Here is an 8,963-nt window from a genome sequence, read left to right on the forward strand (position 1 = left end):
CTTGCCAGGCAAGCACTTGTTTAACTGAGCTATCTTCCTGGCCCCTCATCCTTGGTTTCTTTTCTTAGGGATTTTTTTTCTTTTTCTCTTTTTCTTAGTATTTTTTCTCTTGGGCATTGAAAATGTTTAAAAACTCTTTTGGCAGCCTAGTATAATACAATACTACCTAAAGAAAATGTAGTCTAACATGAAAAAATTATTGGCTAAGCTTCTTTTATCCACATTAGAGAGTATTTGGAACATCGATCTCTGACCACTTCTGAGGGATCGCGCCACCTTCTAGCTCTCCAAGGATGGATTTACTGCTAGTCAAATACATGATCCATGGTGCACTTCCGTAGGGAAGGTTGGCCGCACATAGCTGCAATGGAAAATCAGGTAGGGGGATTTATATGCCTAATTAAAAGGAGCAAACTCAAATCTAAATCCATAAGTTGACTTTTAGAATTCTGATTGCTGAAGGAGTTGCAAATCAAAGCAATTGGAGGTGAGAGTTCATGTTTCTTGGAGCAGGTAGCCCAGCCAACTCGTTAATAATTGAAAGCTTTCACTCAATATTAATTTCACTCTCAATAAAAATATAAATGTATTCTGCATTATATGATTATATAAATCTGATTTATGAAAATCTGTCAAAGGAGCTGTAGACGCTAAGAATCAGTGGCAGATACAGCTGGAGACAAAATAGAGTTGTTTAGCTAATAAACTCTGGAATGTCTAAGATGTACTATATAATTTAAAATTTGTTGTGTTTTGATAAAATTATCAAAAAATGAATCTGGAAAAATTAATATTAGGTCACAGACAAGTGTAGGAATTCAAATTCTCTGATGTTGTCTATGTAGGCCAGCATGAGTTCCTCTTCCCTATGATTTTGTTGAAAATTTTTTTTTCTGAATTAATAGCCGGCTAACATGTCTTTGCATTATTCCATTTTATTACAATTCCAGGCCTTTTGGAGGCTGTAAAATTGCTTTTTAATCACATCTGCAACAAGAAATCATAATGACTTTTCTTTTTGTGCATTTCTGTAAGACGGGCCATTAATATCCTGAGAGTAATCTGAGGACCGGGCCCGTGCTGTTCAGCCTCGGGGACCCCGTTCCAGGTCCCCAAAGCAGGCTCTGTGACCTGGGGTCCACTGAGCTGTAGAATCCAAGACCGCTGGCCCTTAGCGCCCTGGCCTGAGGAAAGCCGTGGAGTGGTTACCTCACTGTTCCCTCACAGGTAGAAACTATGGGACAGTTGTGGAGCTTCATGCTTCAGGTCTTCAGACCACAGTCTCACTTTTTTTTTCTTTCTTTCTTTTTCTTTTTTTAATTTGTAGAGATGTAGAGATTCAGAAGCAGAAAAATTAAATAGGCAAAGATACAGAACACAGGAGAGATTTCTAGATAGCCTCTAAATTTGTTTGTTGCAGGAAACAAATATAATCGTCACTGTGCGGTGAAGTCTTCAGCGGGTCTCCTTCAAGGATGACCGATTCTCTGCCGGAGGGAAGACAGATGACTGGGGGAGCTAACGGCTTCCCTGTTATCAGCTGTAAACCCAACACAGCATTTGTTTCTATAAATATTTGACATGCAAGTAGTAAGCAGGGAATAATGAGCAGGCCCCAGTTACTCATCTGTTACCCTGCGAGTGGAAAATCTAGCGCTGGCTGATACAGTCCGCCTGAGTCAAGCCTGTGTGGCTGTCGGCGGGTGACGGACGGTCAGGAGCTGCAAATGAGACTCCAGGCAGGGGCTGAGGATGCAGCTCGGTGGTAGAGTGCTTGCCTAACAGTGGGGGGGTCTTGGGCTTGAACCCCAGCACTACCAAAAGAAATGTTCCAGGCAATCTGCTTGGGGTGAGAGAAACCCTCGAGTTGCCCGCTTGTCCAGAGGCACTACACCCCTGCAGTTAGTCCTCCAGCCAGTTGATGCCTGATGCCTACTGCACGTTGAACCAGCCCCTTCTCTCGGCTGGGGCTTTCCAGCTGTTTTGCTTTGCACCGTGGCTGTACCCAGGGACCGCCTGCTGGGTGGGGTGCACCAGAGCCTTTCACCAGGGTGCTCTGGACAACTCTGTTTTCTTTCTTCTTACATTTCTACTTGCTTTGCTAATAAGGCCATACTCAAGACAAATTGGAGAAGGGAATCAGTCTCCTTGCAACACGGTGGATTTATCTCTAAAACGCAGGGTGCGCAGCCAGCTAGAGTTTGCCTGGGAAACAAGACTTTAGGTGCTAAAACCAGGGAAGTGCCAAGCAAACCGGGAAACCTGCACCTTTTTCTTATGAAGATGAACTGAAATATTTGTAGAGCTCTGCTAGGGAGTGAACAGTCCCCACATGTTTGCTCTCAGCTCCACCCCAGGTGAATTCCAAGTGTTTGTGAACTAAATGTTTGTGGAACACCTCGAAGTAATCCCTATTTGTTTGGCAGGGCTGGAAACAAACAAAATCTAAGGCTTTTTCTTGTCTTCAAAGTGCTCCCAATCCAGTAGGGGATGGAACAGTAATACAAATGAAAATATTTTTATTTGTTTATATATTTGAGCTCTATTTCCTTCCCCCCCCAAAAAAAAATAGAGGGAGAAGCTCAGAATAAATAATACTGTCCATGAACCTGAGAGCTGAGAGGCAGCAGCCACATAATTAAGGGAGACTGATGGCGGACTAATTACACCAGAAATCCAAGGCAAAGCTGCAACTGAACGCAAGCACCCAGAGAACAGCACGAGAGTAACGCAAGGCAGACGAAAATGAAACCGTAAATTATATGGTGTCAGCTGCACAAGCTCAAGGTACAGCTGTAGAAGTTCAAGGTGGAGCTCGGTGACAATTTTCCTAAAAAAGGGGCCGCACGACTATGGTAGGCTTCCCACTGAAGACCTTGGTTTCTCAGTCTAGGAAACGAGACACTCCTTGCGGCAGCGGCTATCGTGATGAGAAAGGAGACAGTGGGACTTTTCCCAGCAAGCAGCTTTATTTGCACCAGCCGTGGCTCAGCAGATTCCCACCCAAAGCCCAAGTTTTTAACATCAAAAGTGTATGAGGGTTTTGGTCCCCTGAGAGCTGAAAATCATCTTTTAAACAACTTCCCAGGGTCCTATCCTTTCCAGGTCTGCACAAGGGCATCTCTCTAGTCCATCTACTCCCATCTGAACAGCAGTTACTCAACTTAAACTTTCCACAAACTCTCCCCTAGGAAGCAAGCAGGTCATCTAAGGCCAAGTGACTTTGGTAGATAGCAGTGCACATTTTGATTTGCTGCTTGGCTAGTAAATGAAGAGCCTTGGCAATGTCACTGGTTATAATGTCTACAACTACTTGCAGTCCGATGTGGTTTAGCATGTAAGTGGGGTTGTGGTAGCCCCAAAACCCATCCTCTGCCCGGCTGGCAGGGCCATAATATGGGATCGTGCGCTGGGGAGTTCATTCATCATCTTTCCAATTGCCAGTTTGTAGGCCCACTGCTGCTGCAGTTACTGGAGTCTCTTTGTCACCATGTTCTTGAACTTCCCAATGTTTCCCTTGGATGAGTGGGAACAGAAAGCAAGTTGGCAAAGAGTTGCCAGTACACATGACTGTGACAGCCCACAGAGAGTACTATGCAGCTGTCCTTTCATGATGCCAGTGGACTCCACCTGGTCCTGCCATCAATGGCTGCACCAACATTGTCCCAAGCCTCTGAGAGGTGATAGAAGTCAGACAAGGGGTGCAGATCTGGATCAAGGTGATCCGGGGAATGTTAGCATCAGGTTTCCTGGAGATTTTTCAGTTGTGAAAACTTCGGTCTAGCATGCTAGTCTTCTAACAGAGGTGCTGAACCTTCTTCCCCATGGCAAGGTAGTTTTTCTCAATAGTTGAGGTTGAGAGTAGTTGAACTCTGGTAGTAGGACTGCGGTGCCTGGATCCCTGATAAGGCTCAAGCAGTCTTGGCAAGGGCTGTGGCAAAAATCAGAGCTGAGGACCCAAGTAGTTAAGAACAGGGATGGCAGCACATACCAGAAGGACCACCTATCAAAAGGGATGCAGCTTGTTTACGTCACCAGTTGATGATGTCTGCAGGCTTCTGCTGTACACAGACTAGTCAGCCTCTGGTGTGATTAGAGGGGCTGCAGTCCTGCAATGGTACCTTGGAGGCTTCTTCTGGATCATCAGCTTACTTGGTGCTGATGGACTGGGGGTGCACTTCCGGCCTCACATGCAGGCTTCATTCTCCTGTGTGAGTCCAGGGAGTATTTCAGCCATCTTTGCTGCAGTGGGAAGGACAGGATAACGTGAATAGGCCCTTCCAAGTGGGTTTTGGAGGCTGGATATTCCATTTCTTTACCCACTCAGCATCCCCTGGCTTAAGAGTGAGTGTCTGTTATGAGACTCAGGGGGAAAGTTGTTTCTTACCGCACTGGTTTTGTGGGTAAGACTGAGGCTAATGCCTGAATCTGTTGCCTCAGGGTGAGATTTCTAAACTCCTTTAAATCTACCCTTATGCCCTTAATAAGAGATAGGGGTTATCTATAGAGAATTTCTTAAGGTGAAAACCCTGTCTGTCTCTTGGGACTAGACCAAGTCTTCAGCAGGGCTATTGGCAAGAGCTGGTCCCAACCCAGCTGAATCTCCTAACACAGTTTGCCCAGCCTTAGAGTTTGGTTCATTCTTTCGATCTTTCCTGAGCTCTGGGGACAGTATGTCTCACATGACTTCTGGGTAAGCTTTAGTCCTTTGGCCACCAGCTGTACCACCTCTATAACAAATGCCTGCCTGTTGTCTGACCCAACAGTAATGGAGATTCCAAAGTGGAGAATGATTTGCTTTGAAAGGAATCAGGTGACCTCAGATGGCTTTTCCATGTGGGTGGGAAAAGCCACTACCCAGACTGAAAAGATGACACAAAGACTAACAAATACCTGCAGCCATGGATTCAGAGAAGCTCAGTGAAATTCAAAACCATGTTTTTAAATGGGATCCTGCCACTCTGTGTGCCAGGAGTGGCATTGGGTCCCTCGCGTGGGTTATCATGGGCACGTGCTGCATATGGCTCATGTAATACTTGGGCTATGCTAGAGAACCAGAGGATGTAGAAATGCTGACCCACAGCAGTCTCAGGAGTCATCCAGCCCATAAAGGTGTCCTGATGTAATGTTTTGGTAAAACCTGGAACCAGGGTCTTGGGGATTGCTGCTGAATTTTCACCATCCACCTGGGAGGTACTTTTACTTTTATTCTTAAACTAGGTACCCTCCTGTTGTGAGGGTCCTAGTCCATTCTGCCAGTGGACTAAGGAATAGTGTGGCATCAAAGCTTCTGATTCCACTGCTCTTTTGGAAGCTGCAAGCTTTGCTTCTCAGTGTACCTTGTAGTTTCCATATACGAATGTGATGTCTTCCTTTTAATGTCCTTGACATTGTGTGACTGTCTTCCTTTTAGGGTCCACACAGCATGTAAGAGTTTGAGGATTTCTTAATGATACATCTTTTCCTTCTGAATTTATTACACTCATCTCTTTATATAAATCTCCATGTACTTGGGAGTGGTGAAGGCATACTTAGAGTCTGTATATATGGTAACACATATTCCTGCTGCTAGTTGGAGGGCTCAGGTTATTGTGATGAGCTCTACCTTTGTGTCAAGGTCCCTTTGCTAAGGGTCTGGCCTCAATGACAGAATTCAGGGTCACCACGGAGTACCCCAAAATGTGTTCTCCCTGTTTTACAAAAATTTTACGGTCAGTGAAATACTTAGTTTCAGGGTCTTTTCTGAGCTGGTCCTCTAAGATCAGTTGGCTGGAGAACACCCCATCCATGACCTCAGTAGAGGCACGTTCTGGCTGGCCTGGCTGGCCTGGCTGGGAGGGCAACAGGGCCGCCCAGTCCAGGGTCTGAGCTCTTTCTATGTGAAGGTGTGAGCTCTCACATAACATCCCTGCTGTCTGATTATTCGGGCACTAGTTAGCCAACAGTGCACCTTGCACTCCATTAATATTAGTACTGAGGATGGTACTCGTGATGTTCATTCTTGCCTCATAGTTTGTCAGCCTCTGACACCAAGAGGATTGTAACTGCAAGTGCTTAAAAATAGGGTGGCCAGTCCTGGGAGACAGTCAAGAGTTTGGAGAGATATGCCGCTGGTGGATGCTATGACTCCAACATCTGGGTTACAGCTCCCACTTCTATGTCAGCCCTCCATGGCCATGCAAAAAGCGAGGCTTAGGCATGTCTGGAAGTCTGAGCCCTGGCGCATGGGTGAGGGTTTCTTTGATCTCGTCAAAGGTTTTCTGCTGTACTTGCTTCCACAGCAGAGGTTCCTGTCCTCCCCACTCTGTGGCTTCATACAGGGACTTTGGTGAAAACAAGAAGTGAGGTATCCAGCTTCTATAGAATCCTGCAGCCCCAAGGAACTCTCAAAACTGACATTGGGTTGATGGGACTAGGCTCAAACAAAGCAGCCTGCTTTCTCACTAGGCTGAGTTGGTGCTGTCCCTGGAAGAGGTGAGATCTGAGGTGCTTGACTTTCTTTTGACAGCTTAGGATTTTTCCCTTGAAAGTTTATATCTGGTTTCCCATAGCAGGGGAAGGAGATGCAGAGCTCCTTCTGCGTAATCCTCCTGAGACCTTCCAGCCGACAGCCAGTCTTCTAGGTACTGAAGCAAGACACGGCCAGACTGATGTCCTGGGCAGGCTCGTGCGTCAGAGGCTAATGCAGCGTCATGTCATGTCCGCATCGTGTGCCACAATTAACCACTAGAAAGAATGTATGCAATGTGTTAATTATTGAAACTGTCCTACCAATTTGGCTTGAAGCTGTCTCATTACTATTTGTTTCTCAATAAAATTATGGGGGGAAAAAGGATTTTCTTCAAAAATACCTGCGTTATCTGCATAATGCAAGACTATTCATCAATAATAAAGAGAACAAACCACTAACGTATGTCACAATATAAATGAACCTGTAAAGCATATTATATGCAAGTAGCCAGATTCATAAGACAATGTATTAGGACTTTCGGGAAGATGGTGGGGTGGTGAGCAGCAAAGAGCTGTCTGAGATTTGGTGTCTGGATACTGGAATATAGCAACACAAGGAAGAGAAAAAGGAAGGAATTGGGGCCCCAGGACCCAGGAAGGATCTAAGTGAGACCTAAAGCCCACAGGGAGACCATAAAGAGAAACTTCAACAAAGAAGAAGGAGGTGGCTGGTGGTGCCTTATCCCTGAGGCCGGGCTTTGTGTGGGAGAGGGCAGCTCAAATCTGCAGACGCATCGTGACTGCTGACGGGAGGCCTCCACAGAGAGACACCCAGGGAAAGGGAGCTGTGAATACGGAGGACTGAAGTGGCTGGAGGGGTGTGGGTTCAGAAGCCCTGAGGGAGAGAGTGACTGGCCAGGAGACATTTTGGGGAGGAGGCCAACCAAGTCCCCAGCTGAATTAAAGACCACAGAAGGTGCTCTGATTGCTAGTCTTGGTTCCGGCCTCACCCCTGGAAACCAATCTGAATTTCAGGGAGAATAAAGGTGCAGTCTTGCTGGGATTATCCACTACCCTGCTATAAAGCTATTGCTGTCTTCTGGGATTAATCAACATGGATCCGAACTCTTTGTGTTGTCCACCAGTGACAGGAGAGACGCTCTTCAAAGTGGATCTTTCCCCTATTGTTCTTTCTCTCCTGTTTCTTCCTCATTGTTTATTCATGTTTTTTTTAATTTTATTTATTTATTTAAGAGAGAGAGAGAGAGAGAGAGAGAGAGAGAGAGAGAGAGAGAGGCCAGCTCAGCCCACCAGGGGGCGGGCTGGCTGGCATGTGGTGCTGGGGGATTGAACCGCGGTCCCTGATGCTTTTGCTAAGCTTGTTCTAAGTAGGTGCTTTAGACCACTGAGCCATCTCTCCAGCCCTATTTTATTCATGTTTTATATGAGTGTGGACATTGTTTCTAGGTTTTTTTTTTTTTGGTTGCTGCTCTGTTCTGCTCTTTTCATTTCTTCTATCAAAATTTTGCATGATCTTCCTTCATTCTCCAAGCTTGTTTCCAATTGCTACCTCTTCTTCTATTTCTCTATTTTTTTCCTCTAATCCCTTTTAAATTTTCCTCCCCTAAGGATAACATTGGCATACTCAGGGCTTATTTACTGCATACAACTTTCTGGTTTGTTTCAGGTTTTGTTATAAAACCACAAATCTAGTTTATATGGTTAACAGTGGCAAATTAAGAGTTACCTCTGTTTGTCATTTTTCTAGGCTGTGTTTGTTATTGACAATTGTACCACTTTAGTCAAAGTGAGATAGTGGTTCTAACCAGTTGTTCTTTCTGGTATATACCAAGACTGAGATTACCTAAAGGTCATAGAAAATATGATGGGCCAGTACCAAAGAACCAGGAACTAGAGCAAGCAGGCAGCAATTTATCATCCCCAACAAAATAAAGAGGTAGGATCTTACAACACATTCACAACCCTAAAACCAGCTACACCTTAGAGACACCTCTGAGAAATAGTCATTTCCTGAGGATTGTAAATATTAGCAATAAAACAATGCACCATAGGCAATTTACAAGTACTAACTGAGGAATTAAATTTAAAAACTAGAAAATGAGAAGATATAAAGCATCTGGACATCCGGTTCACCAAAGGCAAACTCGGGGGTAATGAGGTGGGACAATCCAAAAACCACCCACCTGGCCTCTCTGAATTGGTAACAGCAAAACCATTGAATGAGGCTCTACAGCAAAAACCAGAAACAATTTCTCAGTTAAGTACTGAGATGCAACCACAATGAAAAACATGCTTAGTAACTCTAGAGCAGACAGAAATTAAAAAAAAAAAAAAAAAGAAGACTTTAGGAAAATGTTGGAAACTATAAATGCCCAACATAAGAAAGAAATGGAATCTATAATACAGATTCAGGCAGATAGCCAGGAGACTAAAGACTCCATTGAAAGAATCTGCAACAGAATGAGCCAATGTGAGGCTAAATCTCAGATATA

Source organism: Octodon degus, unplaced genomic scaffold, assembly GCF_000260255.1.
Source record: "Octodon degus isolate 3935 unplaced genomic scaffold, OctDeg1.0 scaffold00140, whole genome shotgun sequence".
Classification (NCBI taxonomy): domain Eukaryota; kingdom Metazoa; phylum Chordata; class Mammalia; order Rodentia; family Octodontidae; genus Octodon; species Octodon degus.